This window comes from Psammomys obesus, unplaced genomic scaffold (genome assembly GCF_907164565.1).
Source record: "Psammomys obesus unplaced genomic scaffold, mPsaObe1.curated_primary_1811, whole genome shotgun sequence".
Classification (NCBI taxonomy): Eukaryota; Metazoa; Chordata; class Mammalia; order Rodentia; family Muridae; genus Psammomys; species Psammomys obesus.
This window is the reverse complement of record NW_026596091.1, coordinates 19,156,985-19,176,450: the sequence shown is the minus strand read 5'-3', so window position 1 is coordinate 19,176,450 and position 19,466 is coordinate 19,156,985. Positions and strand designations below refer to the sequence as shown.

The 19,466-nt window shown below is 35.7% G+C and overlaps 1 protein-coding gene across 1 annotated transcript in view; it reads right to left on the bottom strand.

Moving 5' to 3' along the window:
* The window catches only part of Mgat4c (MGAT4 family member C), a gene marked incomplete in the record, with an annotated part of 273,563 nt that extends 262,372 nt beyond the window's left edge, over positions 1–11,191 (bottom strand). The window contains 1 exon segment of the mRNA XM_055627907.1: positions 11,067–11,191.
* Positions 11,192–19,466: the final 8,275 nt, after the last annotated feature.

The window sequence follows — 19,466 nt, the reverse complement described above, 5'->3', positions numbered from 1 at the left end:
CACAGAGGGCCTCTGAAAGGCTCTGCCCTGCAGACTATCAAAGCAGATGCTGAGACTTATGGCCAATTGTTGGACGGTGTGCACGGAATCTTATGTAAGAAGTGGGAAATAATAAGATCTGGGGAGGACAGGAACTCCACAAGGAGAGCAACAGAACCAGAAAATTTGAACACAGGGGTCTTCCCAGAGACTCATACTCCAACCAAGTACCATGTATGAAGATAACCTAGAACCCCTGCACAGATGTAGTCCATGGCAGTTTAGTGTCCAAGTTGGTTACAGGGTAATGGGAAGAGGGACTGCCTCTGACAGAATCTGATTGGCCTACTCTTTGATCACCTCCCCCTGAGGGGGGAGCAGCCTTACCAGTCCACAGAAGATGACAATGCAGCCACTTCTGAGGTGATCTGATAGACTAAGATCAGAAGGAAGGAGAATAGGACCTCTCCTACCAGTCAGTGAAGGATGGATGGGGCATGCGTGAAGGAGGAGGGAGGGAGGGTGGGATCGGGATGGGAAGAGGGAGAGGCTTATGGGGGGATACAAAGTGAATAAATTGTAATTAATAAAAAAGAAAAAAGAATAAAAATAAACTTTCTCTTCTTTCTAGGTAGCTCAAAAAAGGCAATCCTTTCCCTAAAATAGGAAGAGATATGCTCCACCACAAAACAAGGGCATGTGTACAACTATGTTCATAGCAGCTTTATTTGTAGTAGCTAGAATCTAGAAAAAACCCAGTTGTCCCTTAACTGAAGAATAGATAAAGAAACTGTGGCATATTTACACAATGGAATACTACTCAGATATTAAAAACAAAGAAATTAAGAAACTTTCAGGCAAATAGATGGAACTAGAATATATTATCCTGAGTGTGGTAACTGATCTATAAAGACACACATGGTATGTAGTTACTTATGTGGGGATTTTAGCCATATAATACAGGATGACTATGTCTGAATTTTTAATGTTACTTTTCACACATTTGACCACCAAATAAAGTATTTCCTCTCTAAATATATCATTACTTGGCAACTCTCTCTAGCAGTTCTTTATTGCCTTTCAACTCCAAATTGCCTGAACATGACTGCAATTCCTAACTATCAATTTCTTTCTGGACACCTGGCCATCTAGTAACTCAGACTACTTTAAAGTCACCAGTTACCTTCTTTCAATTTCAAGTACAGTTTTTATATTGTTTCTATATTTTGAATCTGTTTTCACCTTTCCTATGTGAGAACCCATCAATTTCTATTACATTTTCTGTTATAGTACTTGCACATATAACCTGCAAGTATTATAATCGCCCATTCCATTTCTATCGCAGAATCCTTACATCTTCATATTTTTCTACCTGTGCATCCCAAATTTGTATTATATATTTATAGCAATATTGATAAATATATGCTGATAATATTTTGTTATATTTTATATATTTCAAGTATTCAGAGTGATTTAAACACTCATGTTTTATAATTATGGAATCATTCATATATAAATAGGAGGAAGCATTCAGAGATGGAAAACCTTGTGATACAATGTTTTGTACAAACATATTCAGCTATTGTATCCTGGAACCCATGCAGCCAAATGGCAGATGTTAAGAGATGGCTTCATAGGTATATAATATATTTTGCCCCACTTCCTGTCTTCAAGTCTGTTACCGCTTCCTTTTTTAAGCTTCTCACTTGCAGCCTTTTATCCAGTTTTGTTTTGCGAGTTATCACTGTGTATTGCCAGATGTTCTCTGTGACAACAGCCTGTGAAAAACAGCCAAAGGGTGCAAGGCATGTTTTCCTCTCACACTTACAAAGGTGTGAGGGCATCAAAGTGATGATGGTATAGGGGCATAGAAATCGTTACATTAGAGACAGTTTCTAAAAATTGGGATTAATTTTTAATTCTTCTTCTTCATGACTCTCTTGCTTCAAGCTAAACTACCAGTCTTTCAGTGAACTCATTGTGATTTTTTTTTTCATGCCAGTTTTGGCTTTGTATTTATCAGAGGCCCTTCTTCGTAAGCAGTGCACATAATTGTAAAATTTTCCTACTTGGTCTTAAAAATGCTGAATGCTTGTTTCTTTAGAAATCTTCTGATTTTCAAGAAAAAATATACTCATTACTTGTGTTCAATGATTACTTTCTGAAATACAATAGGCTATAAGTATTTATATCCAAATTTGTCTGTTTTCTAGCTTAGCAGCTCCTTCAGAACTCTGCTTTCTCACTCTGCTGACTAGAAAGAACTCTGTGCTAACCTGCTTAGATTATGTTCTGTATCTCATACCAATGAAAGTTTGTGGCACTGAATTTTTTACCATACTGCTGTGAAACAAGGCAGATTTTATTCTGTTCAATCTCACATTTCATCTCCACTTTTCATTTGATTGACTTAACTTGTTATATTCATTGTTTGTATAACTTAAAAACTCTGTAATGTGTTGCCCAGCCTTGAATAATTGAAGGAATTAATCAGAACTCTTATATATGAAGAAAAACTTTATTTAAATATGAACCCCTGCACAGAAGTAGCCCAAGGCAGCTCGGTGTCCAAGAGGGTTCCCCAATAAAAGGACCAGGGACAGTCTATGACGTGAACTCAGTGGTTGACTCTTTGATCATCTGCACCTGAGGGGAGAACAGCCTTACGAGTACACAGAGGAAGACAAATAAGCCAGTCCTGATGAGACCTGATAGACTATGATCAGATGGAAGGAAAGGAGGACACTTCTCCTATCAGTGGACTGGGGGAGGGACATAGGAGAAGAAGAGGGAGGGAGGGTGGAATTGGGAGGGGATGGGAGAGGATACAAAGTGAATAATCTGTTATTAATAAAAAGAAAAAATAAATATGAGATGGTTCTTCTTTGTTTTACAGTATCATTAACATCTTGAATCTCTAAGATACAAACTTATGAAAGAGGGCCATTTTTATATCTTTCTGTTTGTGACTCTCTTTTCAAATTTTTAGATAAATGTAGATGTATCACTGAAGGAAAAGAAATAAACCACAAACATGTGCAGGCATATATGAGCTGATATTAAAAATAAAAACTCATTGTAGCTTTAGTCATAATAACTAAAGTCTGGAAACAACCAAGATGTCCTTCAACTGAAGAATGGATACAGAAATTGTGGTACATTTACACAATGGAATACTACTAAGCAATTAAAAAACGAAGAAGTCATGAAATTTGCAGACAAATGAATGGAACTAGAAAAAATCATCCTGAGTGAGGTATCCCAGAAACAGAAAGACACACATGGTATATACGCACTTATAAGTGGTTGTCAGCCATATAATATAGGATAAACATAATAAAATCTGTAGTCCTAAAGAAGCTAAACAACAAGGAGGACCCTAGGGAAGAAGTTTAATCCTCATTCAGAAGGGCAAACAGGATAGACATCAGAAGTCGGAGAAGACAGGAAACAGGACAGGAGCCTTCCATAGGGGAACTCAGCAGGGTGTAGAATTAGATAACTGGGGCTCATAGCCAAAATTTTTGCAGAGTGCAGAAAATCTTAGGGAAGATGGGGGAAATGGAAAGACATTGAGAGGACAGGAGCTCCACAAGGAAACTAACAGAGCCAAAAAATCTGGGCCCAGGGATCCTGCAGAGACTGGTGAATCAACCAAGGTCCAGGCATGTAGAAACCAAGACCCCCTGCTCAGATGTACCCCATGGGCAGATCAATCTCCATGTGGGTTCCCGAGAAAAAGGAGCAGGGGCTGTCTATGACATGGACTCAGTGGCTGACACTTTTATCACCTTCCCTGGTGAGGTGGCCTTACTAGGACACAGAGAAAGAGGATCCAGACTGTCATGATGAGACCTAATAAGCTAGGGTCAGATAGTAGTTGAGGAAGACCTCCCCTATCAGTTGACTAGGGGAAGGGCATGTGGGCAGGAAAAGGGAGGAAGGGTGGGATCAGAAGGAGATAATGGAGGAAGCTACAGGTGGGATACAAAGTGAATAAAATGTAAATAATAATAATAATAATTATTATTATAATTATAATAAAGAAAATTATTTTTTAAAAACTAGCCAGCTTTTAAAAATTCTCATCCTTCCTTTAAAAGTGTATTAACAACATGGAATAGCTTGAATTCAAAATATCAGTTTAATTTTATCCACCTTATCACATGAATTAATATGCTTTTGAAATTTAAAATAGTGTTGCTTACATAAAATAAAATGGAGAAAATTCAGGATTTATTTAGAACATTATGTGTATATGACCTAATATATCATGCAAGTTTAAATCTTGATCTGTAAATTTTAAAGTCATATCAGAGTTCTTATATAGAATAAGAAATAAGCCTTTATTTACCACTAATGTTCATCAAAATCACTGTTTTAAGTTTACTTAATATAAATAACTAAATGTTAGGAATTGCTTTTCTATACCAGAGATACACAATTGCAAACATCAGTGTTTAAGAAGGCCATATAGACAAACACACACACATATACACAAAAGGCGAGAGAGACAGATTCACATAGATACAAACAAGTAAAACAAAAACAAACATAGACACAAAAAAATCACAAACACACACACACACACTATAAAGCAAGTCACTAACAATAAAATTACTAGGAAAAGTCAAGAGTAATTCTGGATTTACTACCTGCCACTGTTAACCTCCCCATTTTTTAAGATTAGTGCACATAATTAAAAAAAAAAAACACACACACACACACAAATTTCTGAACAACCCTAGTAGTAGGCACTTTTATCTGTATTTTTATGTAAAGACATAAAGGATATAATGTGTGAGAGAAATAAATTTTTCCCATATTTTTTGGTGGCAGAAACTATTCCTTTTTTCTGTTGTTTAATTTTTTTATTTTCCTGTTTTTTCCCTTTATTATTATTATTATCATCTATTGAAATTTATACAATTTGTATCTCAGCTGTGTCTCCCTCCCTCATTTTCTCCCAATCACACCCTCTTTCCTTCTCAGCCTATGCTCCTCCCTTAATCCACTAATAGCAGTGGGCCTCTTCCCATTCTGTATGACCCTAGCCTATCAGGTCACATAAGGACTGGTTGTTTTTCTTCCTCTGTGGCCTGGCAAGACTGTACCCCACAGGGAGAGGTGATCAGAGAGCTTGCAACTGAGCTCATGCTAGAAAAAGTCCCTGCTCCCCTTACTAGGGACCCCACTTGGAGACTGAATCAATGGGCTACATCTGAGCTAGGGTTTTAGGTCCTCTCCATGTATTGTCCTTGGTTGGGGTATCATTCTCTTCAGGGACCCAGGGCTCAGTTTATATTTGACTCTGTTGGTCTCCTTTTGGAGTTCCTGACACAAGCTGGAGAAGATGTGTAGTAAGGGAACCCTGTGCCATTTCTGGTGGGAACGTAAACTTGTACAACCACTTTGCAAATCAATCTGGTGCTTTTTAAGAAAATTAGGAATAGTGCTATCTCAAGAAGTGCTACACTACTTCTAGGCATATATCCAAAAGATGCTCAAGTACACAACAAGAACATTTGTTCAACCATGATTGTAGGAGCTCTCTTTGTAATAGCCAGAAGCTGGAAACAACCTAGATGTTCCTCAATGATGAAATTTATATAGAAATTGTGGTACATTTACACAATGGAATACTACTCAGCTATGAAAAACAAGGAAATCTTGAAATTTGCAGGCAAATAGACATAACTAAAAGCGATCGTCTTGAGTGAGGTTATTCACAAACAGAAATACACACAACACACATGGTATATACTCACTCATAAGTGGTTATTAGACATATAATATAGGATAAACATACTAAAATGTACACTCCTAAACAAGCTAAACAACAAGGAAGACCCTAGGGAAGACGTTCAATCCTCATTCAGAAGGACAAACGTGATGGAAATCGGAAGCAGGAGAGGACAGGTGACAGGACAGGTGCCTGCCTTAGAGGACCTCTGACAGACTGTACTGATCAAGGTATCAATGCAGAGGCTGAGACTCATAGTTAAGCTTTGACCAGAATGCATGGAATTTCATGAAAGAAGGGGGAGACTGAAACTATTCTTACCATAGTACATGCAAACAAAGAACCACATATCACACTCTGCTTTCTCACTCAGCTGACCAGGAAGAACTCTTTGCTAAGCTGATACGTTGTCTCCTGTATTTCTTTTCTTTTTTTTTGTAACTTTTATTAATTACACTTTATTCATTTTGTATCCCCCCATAAGCCCCTCCCTCCTCCCCTCCCGGTCTCCCCTCCCCCCCTTTCTGCATGCATGCCCCTCCCCAAGTCCACTGATAGGGAGGTCCTCCTTTCCTTCTTTCTGATCTTAGTCTATCAGTTCTCATCAGAAGTGGCTGCATTGTCAGGGTTCTAGGTTTTCTACACGGATAGTCCTTGGTTGGAGTATGAGCCTCTGGGAAGTTCCCTGTGTTCAAATTTTCTTGTTCTGTTGCTCTCCTTGTGGAGTTCCTGTCCTCTCCAGCTCTTACTATTTCCCACTTCTTACATAAAATTCCATTCACTAAGCAGATGCTGAGCCTGATGGTCTCCTATATTTCTAATCAAAGAAAGTTTGTGTAACTTAATGGTTATACCATACCCTGTCAATCAAAGCAAATTGTATTCTGCTCTATCTCACATTTTACCTCCTTGTTTCATATGATTGGCTTCATATGATTTCTTTACCCAGTTCTATGAATACTGATGTTCTGCTTGGACACAGTGCTGTGGGTAAATAATTGTATGTTTTTCATCATGCTCTGCCAAATCAGCTAACAATGCTTTTGTGAATACTGTGGCCAAGACGACCTTCTCCCCTTACCCAATTCTTAGCTAAAGTAATCAATAACACATAAAATAGCTAATTCTCTCTTTTCAGTAGAATTTGACACTGAAAGCACTTTGACCTCAATTTATGTTGTCTTCATCTCAAACAATACAAAAATAAGTTTGGAAATGTCATTAGGTGAAGATAACTCATTCCTACGCCAAGTGCCTTCGAAAACATTCTTGGCAAAGCACCCACTGAGTAATTCCTTTGTCCTATACTCACTTCTTCCTCAAGTCTTATGGCAACTCTTAAAAACAGACAAAGAGAAATTCCTCATAATTCATTCAATTCTGAAATTTCAGTGCTAGTTTTAACATGCTCTATTCAGGATGAGAAGCAGACTTTAAAATCATAATCTTATTTACTAAATTTATTTGTTACTTAATTTACATATTTTTCATATGTGAGCTCTAGTAAAGAAGTTATATTGAAGGTTATTATTTTTAAATGGGAACTCTTTACTAAGAGTGAAATGTTTTGAGCTTAATAAAAAAGATTGAATTAGTCCACAATGTATAGGCATATCATTACAAAAACTCTTCAATGGCTAATTCAGTGATCTCATCCAACTCTGTTTTCTTCCACTGAAAAGGTCTATGTATATGGTGACTTTTTCTCATGAAGTTGACATTTGACACTTCTTTTCCTTTAAAATCTGAAAACAAATTTGATAGCATTAAATATCACAGTTGGCTCACAATATCTTAGGAATTAATATTAATAGAAGTATCATCACAAAATAGATATTGGGTTGCATTTTGCCTCATTTGCATGTTTAGAAATGTTACTATTACTTGAAGGATACACTTTTTACTAATGTAAATGAGAAAATTTCACAAATTCCTCACTGTTTGTGTGTGTAATTGATTCCTACTAAAGTGAAACAACTGGCAACTCAATGCATTTCATTCCTAAGAACTCTATTATAAAACAAAGGATGAACTCAAACTAGTTTGCTTGTGGTCCATTTTAAATACAGGAACACTTTTTCCAAAATGCTTGATGATTATACAGTTCACTACAAGTTAAATATTTTTATCTTGACACATTGCAGTAAAAAAATACTTAGAATCAAATGTTTATTATAAAGTAAATAAGGATCCTTTTATAAAAATCTGAATATAAAAGATGCAGAAATTTGTTTTGGATTCCAGTATATTAGTACGTACTTAAATGGAAACATCAAAAATATAAATCAGGCCATCTCTCAACTTTTGTCTCTCATTTTCTACACACCTCTAAGAAGTTTCTTCATCATACCTTAATATAAATACTTTGATTTTGACTTTATAGATAAAAACTTGCAGATAAAAAGAAAAAAGTGTATCATTCTTTTTTACACATCTCAGTTGTACGTACTAAGCACATAGAAGTGTCCTTGATTAGACAATCAAAGAATTAACACTTGGTTAAATAACTAACTATGTGAAAAGAGAATGAGACATAAATTGATTGGTGGATTGATCTGACTGGTATTTGTAAACTTGTTCCTGAGCACTTCCTCCATTATTGGTTTATTGAATGGATGAGCTTTGAGACTAAGATACAGTTCCTACTATAAAGTACAAGTTTCTTTAGATGTATAACACCACACATTTTTTTTATCACAACCAGGGAATGAAAATCAAATGCTTTTGTCTATGAAAATAGAAGTTAAATTGCAAAATATACATAATTATTCTACTAAGTATATGACTGTGCATATACCCAAAATATTACAGTCTCAAACTAACACACCAATGGAGTAAGTACCTTTTGCCTAAGCAAAAAGTTTCCTAAAGAGCCTAAAACTTATAGTACATTTAGGTGCATTAACTAAGAACTTAGAAAAATAAACACCATCATATATTTTAGATAGCTGATGAAAAATGTTTATATTAAACCATAGGAGAGAATGGAAAAATGTATATACATATCTTTAAACTAGACAAATCATAATAAGAACTGTTTTCAAGTGTGATAACTCCTCTTTCCTACGATTTGGGAAACTCAGAGAACTGCACAGAATATTATAGGGACCTGTTCCTCACTATGCCTTCCTTAGTTCCCTGTGACTGTTAAGTTAATGTGCCACATACAAAGAACTTGAGAAGATAATAGAGAAATACATTCAAGACTAGAAGGTGCTAATAATTACTAACTCAGACAAATGAAGTATGTATGTTGGAAATCCTTAGGGAATGTCTATGTTGCAATACACATATCATCTTTTACCTATGTCATTTGCACGAAGATAGTTTCCTTAGAAGTGTGGGGCAAAAGAATCCCACTAATGTATTCTTTCTCTCTCCCTATTTTTTTTAAAACCTACTCTGTTTGGATTTTATAAATGCCTCTACTTTCCTTCAAAGAAATAAAACAATATAATGTAAAAATCTTCAGGTAATGAAATGCATCACATGGCAAATCATATCCAATGTACACACATGGAACAGAGTTGCAAAAAAGAAAGGAGATAAGACACTTATCACAGTAATCCCAAACAGTACAGAACATTTGAGATTAGAGAGGCTAAAAGAGATAAACACTCTTCCACACAAAACAAAATACAACTTTAATGTCTGGACTGCTCACTGAGTAAGAGTCTATCATCTATGGGCAGAATGATATGAATAGCTTTTTGGAGAATTAATTGTTAGGAAACTAGTGCTCTCTTCTTAGCCAAGATCGATTGTGTTTAAAAATAACAGCATCCATACTCATGGGATATTTAATTCTTTTTTAAAGTACTTAAGGAAAAAGAAATGAAGGCAAACTTCATTTCTGAACAATGTATCGTTACACTTTGAATTTCACAGTACAGAACTTTTATAATCCTCATTTTCAATCTTTTCAAGTTCAATGATTTTGACATTCACAGGCTAGACAAATAATGATTTTCCATAAGTAAGATGAACTCCCAAAGAATACGTAGAAACTTTTTGAAGTTTGATTGATTCCATAATGTTTTGACTGAGACAAAAAGCTCTGTTCTTTAGAATGTGTTGATGATACACAGTGGACACTAAGCTCAGATTTGTTCAGGCCTGAGTACAATGAAAGGGACAAATCGAACAACAGTGATGTCAGGAACGGCCAAACAGGACCAGGCTAGTAGAAGACAGAGAAGTGAGACATTGCTGAGAAACCCCTGCTGTCTCTCAGCACAACTTGAACACCTCAGGTCCTGGTTTCTAATTACTAACATTACTGGTTCAAATAGGCAGGGCAGATCCACTATGATTTGAAAAATGTGTAAAGATAAATCTAAAGATCACAAGCACATCGAAGCCTAATGAAGTGATCATTATTCAAAAGTTTGTTACACCAGAGTTATAGAGAGCCTTTAAAATAAAAAGCATGTTAAATTCAGTAACAATTATTTTCATTTTTTAGTCTTTATCTCATAACGATCACCTCATTTAACTTAAAGACTCTGCTATTGTATGCCCTAATAACAGACATCTGAAGAATTAAATGTATTCTTTGAATTATCTAGGTAGCTTAGGAACATTCCCTGCCAATTAAGCACTTTTAACATATTTGTTATTTAAGATTCCTGTCAGATTCTATCATGTATACCAAAAGCAGTACAGCAGCTGTAAACATATCTGGTTTGCTATGTCATAAAAAGGATCCTCAGATAGAAATATAAATACTGAGAAGTGATTACAGCATGCAAAGCTCTTCACAACTCTGAAATATACAAATACAATATTACCCGTACATCCAAAAACAGTTAGTGCAATATACTTCATATCGGGGGAGGAAATTATCCAACACTGTTCTTTCACATCATTTGCTCTTAGACATTTCCTTTACTTGAAAGGTAGGTGTCCATGGAAAGTAATCCAAGTTCATTTCCAAAGCTGAAGCCTTGTGCTCACTTGGTAAAGGCTGTATTTGCTGGCCAGGCACAACTTTAGAAAAACTGTCCCAAAGAACTATCATTTAACAAATAATAACATGAACTCGTTTTAAACTCATGTTATAACACTATTGATTTGACTATGTTAAAGCCTTTTTACCACCAGCAACGTAGGAAGAAATGAAGCAGCTTGGTATTCAGACACAGAAGTATTTAGAACACATTTAAAAGATAAGAGTCCTATGATACCACTTACTCTCTTTTCTCAAGTAAAGCTGAAATGCCTGCTATCCGTTTTCTACTGCAAATTAGTTTGCTAGGTACACATTAGCAGCTCTTTTCCATCCTTTTAGCTACATCTGTACACCCTTTAACGATGCTAAACATTGCTTTGATTAAAAGCTTACCGGATAGTAACACTGCTCAGTCCTTGCACTCTTCCCTCCGGTAGACACAGCCACCCCTATTTCGGATGAGAAGGTAAACGGAACAGGCTTTCCCGAGACAGAGAAAACAATTCGTTCAGCTAGATCCAACAGTGCTCTGTGCAGCCTGGCAGCGTGAGTGATCCTTGGGCCTCACACAAAAGCAAGATAATTGGCTCTCAATGAAGACATGTAAACATCCATCATAATGGCACTCGGGCTGAAAGTGAACGCTGCCTCAGCTGTTCTGTGTACTCCTCCTGGAAGATGATGTCACAAACATCAACTGGGAGTACTCTCATTGGCTTCTGTTACCTGGAATCATATCTTAACCCTAAACTGTCAGCTGAAAATCGAAATGCTTCTCTCTTGCTATAATTTCTGCTGAAAAGAAGAATGGGAAGTCTAAATAAGTTATTGGACAATGCCATACTGAATATACTGCCCCCTTAGTAGGCTAAGACCTATTTGTATAATTAATTACTTAGTATTTGTGAGGAATTTTATTTCTCAACTGCATTTATTTTAAAAAATGTTACTTTAAAAAGGAAATTCACTGGAAGAATAGCTAATAAAATGACCAGAGTAATCACATTAAGAATTTATTTTTTTAAATAAGTTTTTGCATTGCTTTTATAATATGGCACGATTAAATTCAAGAAAGTTAGGAAAAGGTATATTGTATATTGTACATTTGCAATTAATTTTCCTGGAAAAAACATCTGTATTTTTTAAAGCCTTGAATAAAAATAGAAAAAAATGTTAATGAATCGTATTCTTTGAATGTTCAACAAGATCTTCAAAGTTTGTGCAGCACAGCTTAAATTATGTAATATTAAAAAGTACAACATTACAAAATGATATTAAATATTGGTTTTTAAAATGAATAATTTAAAAGTCACTGGGTTTGTAGACAATTAAATCTCAGTAATTGAAACCTACTTTATAATATAGTACTCTTCTTTTTGTTTCAACTCAAATGGAGACTAATTATGCGTGCCTTACTATCTTGACAAAAGCCCCATATTTCTCCACAGCCTTATGTCCAGTGGAAGAATAGGATAATGGCATAAGCTGGTTATAGCAGCTTGCTGCCAGAGGGAGAAAACTACAATCACCTTGAAATATACCCCAGCTTTACCCACCAAAAGGAGCTGTCAGTAGCATCACTGTGAGATTCAAGAATTACCAGAGCTATTCAATGACCAAGCACCTACTAAATCTAGTGCTGCTGTATCTCAAGGCAAACCCTTTGAAGGCTTTGCAGCTCAGAAAACATAAAGTGGCAGCACCAGGGAGAAAGTGAGGAAGTTCACTTCTTTCACCCCTATCTTTATGGGGAGGATGTTACTATTGACACCTGATATTCATATGCTTTTCTTCATTTCTATCTGAATAGTGGACTGGAGGTAAAAACTCCTTATAACCCATGATGGTTTCCAACAAAAATAAATTATTTTACTGGATTACTTCAGTAAGGGTTTTGTTTGTTTGTTCTGTTTTTTTAAATTTAGTTATTCTTTTCCTCAATCTTAGCCTGATCTCTTCTCTCCTTCGGATGCTTCCCCTCTCTCCCTCCTTCATACGCCTATACCTTCTCCCCTGCCCCTCAAAAAATTGGAGTCCCCCCAGCCTACTCCCCCACAAAAACCCACAGCACATCCAACTGCATCCAGACAGTGTACATCCTCTTTCACAGTGTCCTGGCAAGGTAGCCTGGCAAGAGGGAAGTGATTGAAAAAGCATGCAGCAGAGACCCTGGCAGAGACATGTAAACTTTTAAAATTCATAGGGAGGGGAGTTTTAAAAGTTTACAATGACTAGAAGAAAAACTGTCTCCAGCCTCACTGGAATCTGATTATTATGATCATAGGATTAATTCATACTTTCTAGTAGTTTGTGTGTGACACAGGTAATTGGATTCTGGATAGAGCTCGAGATCCACCTCTATGTAAGAAAGAACTTGAGCCCATTTACACCTCTTAAAGAATGACTGTGAGAATATCACCCTTAGAAGAGATGATACATGGTTTCAGCTAAGGTAATGTGTAGACGTGTTATAATAAGCATAGTGTATTACATGAAATATGATAAAAAGTCAATATTATTACCAAGCAAAAGATCAAATATTCACTTTGGTGACATTTGTGAGATTTAAAATGAAAAATGAACTCAGCACTATCCAAATAATGAAAGATGAAATATGTTAAACCCTTTAAATTTCAAATAAGATGTTCTGTGGCAAAATTGGCTGGGTTTATAATAGTGACAAACTCTACAGGATTTTTCTTCTTCAAAGTTGTTGCTCTTCTGATAATTATTTTGGATTGAATCATATTAGTCAAACCTCAGAAGAATCTAGATTCAAAAAATATATATTTGTCTAAGTGTACTTTGAGCAAATGTGGAAGACACTGTTCATTTACTTTTGCATAAAATCACAAGGTTTTAGATGGAAATCTGTGTGCCATTCAAAGTGACACAAAATTGAATTACAGATAGGAATGATGAATTTGGACAAAGGAAATGCCAACCATATTTCTGGTAGACAAATGATAAGGCTACAATATTATAGTCACTAAAATGATATGTCATTGAGAAGATAATTTATATGGCAAAATATGTTCCTGTACTTCATGTTTTGTATAAAATATTAATGGAATAAATATTTAATGTCCAGGTAGATAACTAAAAAAATTAGATTATATTCAGTTGCACTTAGAAAACACGCTGATATATATGCCTTACATATATATATATATATATATATATATATATATATACATCTATAAGATAAATGTCGTTTCTAATAATTAAATGAACAAAAAATAACATCTCTTACTTTGCTTTTCACTTGTTCTAGTGTTACAGTGCAACACATAATAGGCTTAAAAACAGGTAAAAATGAAGCCTAGAGAACATGATATGAAAAGTGCCCAATTGGTCTCTCGTATCAATTACCTTCTTTCTGTACATGATTCATCTCTAGTTGATTATCTAAGTATAATGTACAGATTTTGTTTAATAAAAATTAATAATTATAATTTTAAGGTACAGATATCAGTGCATATATTAAAAGGTTCAGTGTCTTCTCCAATCAGTAAAATATCTATTTAAATGAAAAATAAATTTATATCTTAATTTTGTTTTGTATGACTTGGTAAAATTAGTGAATAGATATATTAATAGATAGGGGAAATAATGTGGAAAAGTAAAGTGAAAGAGAAATATTTAATATTAATGCTAATCTATAATAAACGAGCATTTAGGCAATAATTTCACTGTAACTCATTAGGCAGTAACCTGTTATGTGTGTGCATGTATGTGTGCATATGTGATTATGCTGCATTGACTGTCTGTATGTCAGTGAACGCCTATGCTGGTGCTCACCGAAGCCAGAAGAGGGCAACAGCAATGGCTATCAGTGGAGCTGCAATTGCAGGCAGCTGAAAGCTGACTTCAGTGATGACAACCAAATTGGGTCCTCTTCCTGAACAAGCACTTATTTGCTTGTTCCAGCCCGTAGATGTTTTAGTTTTAAATAATTACATCTGAATACTCAGAAAGGATTTGAGATAAATCTACGGTATATGGTATATTTAATTATATGTGAAAATCAATCAAGTGGTCTGGAGTAATCTAAGTGTGTTCTTTGCAAGGAAAATACAGACGGCATATCACTTCTTGAATAATAATTTTATCATTAACACATATTATAGTAAAACATGTTTTCTCAGTATTTAAAAAAAATGCTAAATTGTGTCAAAAGAAAATAAACTTTACGCTTTAAAATACACTTCCTGACATTGTATCACTATTACTATTTATTTCAGTTGTAACAGTTACCTAACTGTCACAACTCATTGTTATGTTCCAAAGAACATTAATTATTTTAACTTTAAAGCATTAAAGGAGGAACATCACTATGGGAATTAATGTAGCCTTGAGGTTTTAGTAAATTTATAATGTGTGTATGTTATGATATAGAGAATATAGAGGCTCTCTTTTATATCTTCAAAGCTGACAAGCTATTCTGTAGTTCAAGCAAGTACATCCCACCCAGTTTTTTTGTTTGTTTGTTTGTTTTTTTTTTAACCATACCTTCATTCTATATATTTCCCAGGAGCTGAAATAGCTGCAGTATTTAATTGCCTGACAACTATTTCTGTTACATCAATTTTGTGGTTAAACTAATTATTTATATTATCAAAACAAATCAGCACTAGCAGCTAATTAGACTAGAGGAACCATCCTACACTGCTTCTCCTCTTACATATTAAAAAGGCTTAGGTTAACACTAACTTTCCAAGAGATGAGCATATCCTTCAGGTGATAATTTACAGGGAGAACTGAGGAATTCAAAGGGGCTTCAAAAGGCTCTAACCAGTCTTACTTTGAACAGTAAGGGATATCAAACAGCCAAATTCTGCATCATCTTGAAGCAGTGACTGGTCCATTACCTAGTTATCCACAAGATGGCAGCTTTGGTTATTTGACCACTAATGCATTTAATATGATCCTATTTTAGCTAGCAAAAAACGGGAAGCATGTGAATAACTTATAAGTACAACTGTTCCTAGTCACATGGCTTCTCAATTTCAGAATAGTGGAATCTATCAAAAATATGAATTATTTAAATCACTTAAAATATGTAATTTCAGAACACTGAAAACTAGCTAATCCAATTTCCAAATTTTTCATTATAAATAATTTCTGTAGCCACTCTCTTTCAAAGTTTTGTTTTGCTTTAATTATGTTTCAAAACATTGAATTGCTTTAAAATGAAGTTAATGTGAAAACACACAAGCAAGCATACCTTGGCTGCAACAGTTTTACCTCACAGAGACAGGGGGTATAATAATCGCACTTTCCATCAGCAAGTAAGTTCTACAGATAATGTACCTTCAATAGAGCATCTGTTTACTGACAGAATCTGAATTCCCCCTTAATTCATAATCATTTTCCTAGTCACTTTTGTCTTATGTCTACCGCAAATATCTTTCTTTTTTTAATTTTTTAATTATTAGTTATTTTATTAACTCTGTATCCCAGCTGTATCCCACTCCCTTATTCCCTTCCAGTCCCACCCTCACCCCCTCCCTCATCTCCTCCCTGCCCCTTTCCAAATCCACTGATTAGGGAGGATCCTCTCCCCTTTCATCTGACCCTATTTTATCAGGTATCTTCAGGACTGGCTGCAAAGTCCTCCTCTGTGGTCTAGCTGGACTGCTTCTCCCTTTGGGGGGGGGGAGGTCAAAGAGCCTGCCATTGAGTTTATGTCAGAAATAGTTCCTGTTCCCCTTACTATGGGAAATCAATTGGTTACTGAGCTACCACGGGCTACATCCGAGCAGAAGTTCTAGGTTATATCCATACATGGTCCTTGGTGAAGTGTCAGTCTCAGAGAAGACCCCAGTGCCCAGATATATTTGGTCCTTGTGGAGCTCCTATCCTTTCTACGTCATACTAACTTCCCTACTTTCACTTGATTCCCTGCACTCTGCCGAGGGTTTGATTATGAATCTTAGTATCTGCTTTGAAACACTGCTAGGTAGAGTCTTTCAGATGCCTTATAGGGTAGACTTCAGTCATACGTCCAATGCACATCCTATTTGACTTTCTAAGTGCAAATCTCTTTCTTTAGAGTGTCAGTTGATCATTGCTATCTTTGTTTGGGTACAGATAAATTTTTGTGAAACACTTGAATTTATTGGGCCATCTCACATTTCTTTGCAGACAATGGTTAATAAAAAGATATTCATTGTATTTACCTGACAGCAAGTTTCAAAGTCGGAAGGATTACATAATTTTAAAGGGGTGACAAAAAGGTAAAGAAATGAGAATCCTCTTATCTGAATGCAAGAATCCAATGTGATTTTAATGATTTAGCACAGTGTGTTGAAGGGCAACAACATATTTTAGGGAACATTTTGAAGGTCTTGGGTGATCATGAGAACTACAGTCTGATTGATACAGAAGCTTGTTCTGTATCATGTGTCTGTGTCATGTTCTCTGAACAGACAGGCCTTCTGTGTTTACATGTTCCTCCTTCATTAAGGGTATTTTATTTAATCAATAATATTATTTTTGTAGAAACTGGTACAAACGTTATGAGGTTTTTTTTTTTTGCCACAGTTGTTTGTTTGTTTTTTAATGTGTGACATGCTTTTCAAAACTGATCAAATCATAGCTTTCTTTTCTGTCTTGACAAATATGTTATCTTAATCTCAAGACTATTCAAAACTTATATTCAATGAGAATCAGCTAACTGAAATTACTTTATATTATACCAAAGAAATGGCCTATTCTTGCCAAATCTACTGTGGCTAAATTACTATCTTGTTCCAGACACATAGATGTTTCTACATGAAGGACACTGAGAAATAGTAACCTTCATGCGTATTAATCCATGCTAGTCCCATAAAATAGAAGATTATTTTAAACATTTAGAACAATTATCACAGTCAGCATTATTTTAGTAATAAATTAAAAAAATGACATCACCATCATCCCTTTACCAGCAGCACTATGAACTACGAACTCAGTCATAGATTATTTTGTACTAGGAACAATTCTGACTGTTCTAAGAATTTTACATTGTCTGATTCATTTTCATTAGTTTTTCAACATCTTTCCATGATGGGGTAAGATTTTTAAAACAGCTCTTATAATGTCTGGTAGTTTGCATGTTTAATGCAGTTCTACAATGGATACACTGATTATTTTTCTCTAAATAAGAAAATAAGAAGACAGTGGTGTGTGTGTGTGTGTGTGTGTGTGTGCAACATGGATATGCATCTGTGTATAACAACTGCTGTCTTTTTGTGTCATTTTAGTCAATCAGAACAAAGTTTTCAGCTCATCATTTATATCACTTAAATCAATCTTCTCTGCATTTGTAAATGTATTGCTCCTTTTCGATTAGTTGATAACACGGTCATCGACTACTTCACCAGCAACTTATTCAGTAACAGTGTAAAGCTGTAAACTCAAGATCCAAAATGCAAAATGTCTGGTTGGTTCTTTGGTTGTTCTTAAGTGGCTAAGTAACAACCAACCTTCTGGGAACTTGCAAGGAGGTACTTGAGCCTATGTCTCTAAAAATGATCTTGGTTGACTTTTGTCAAGGAGCTCATGATCCATGTTAACCCCCAAGCTCATCAGGGACAAGGGATTACCCTGATAGCTAAAAGATCTTAATGCTTTCTTGAGGAAATAGAAAGTGGTATTCGTAAACCATCTGCAAAATATAGGCGTATAGTCTGTCATCTCTGTAGGACAACATTGGTGTCACTGTGGATCCGGAAAATGTACTTAGCACTTTTGAGGTCAAATCTGAACAAATAAAAAAAAAAAATATCACCAGTTGGCAATGTGGATAGACAGGACACAACCTGAAATTGTATTTTCCTTCCAGAAACAATATCTTTTAGAAATGTGTGCTATGGCTAACAGAAGTTCAAAACTTCTTAAAGTCACAAGGGCAGCATTCCCAACTCTCAGCCAAACTGAAATCAAATCTGGTTAACAGCTTTGAACAGACACAGTTTTTTCAATAGCTTTGACAGGAATGTACAGGATGAAGTGCAAGTACTGTGTAAAATATAGGTACCTCATCAGATGCTTCCATGTGGCAGGTATAGTTTGGATGAAGGTGATCTAGAGGACAAGTATTAACAGTTTATTGGATCACTTACAGTGCTCTTGGGAGGTGGAGGAGACTTTATGTGGAACCCTGTGGGAACAAGTTAGCTGGCAAGTGTGTGCCCTTGAAGATATTATTGTGATCAACATCTCTAATAGTCTATGTCTTTCACATCCTGACTGCCCTAGAGTAAGCAGTGTCAAATATACCCATATATGTGCACTCCTGTGCACATACAAGTACACACATACAAGTACACACACATACATGTATACACACTCTCTCACCCACCCACTCACCCTCCCACACACACTACAAATAGAGTTATTAAATGAGGAATGATTACTAATTACACCAAGCAGAAGCTTGAGAAGGCTCTTTCAAAGTTAACGTTGAAACTCAAGGCCAAAATGTCCCATAGCCACTGTATAATAGAACATGCAGTGAGTCCTAGCATCTATTTGATCCCCTGCTGGATTCTTTCACAGAACCCTCTATAGTAGGCTCCCATCCTGTTTCCTCTCTTTCACTGATTTTGTTGTCTATCATGTTTGCCATTCTGAATGAGATTTCAGCATCCTCCTTACGGTCCTTAATGTTTAGCTGCCTTAGGTCTATAGATGGCTGTCCTGTATTATACAGCTAACAAGCTAACATCCACTTGTAAGTGAGTGTGTGCCATACCTGTCTTTCTGCTTCTGAGTTACCTCACTCAGGATGATCTTTACTAGTTCCAT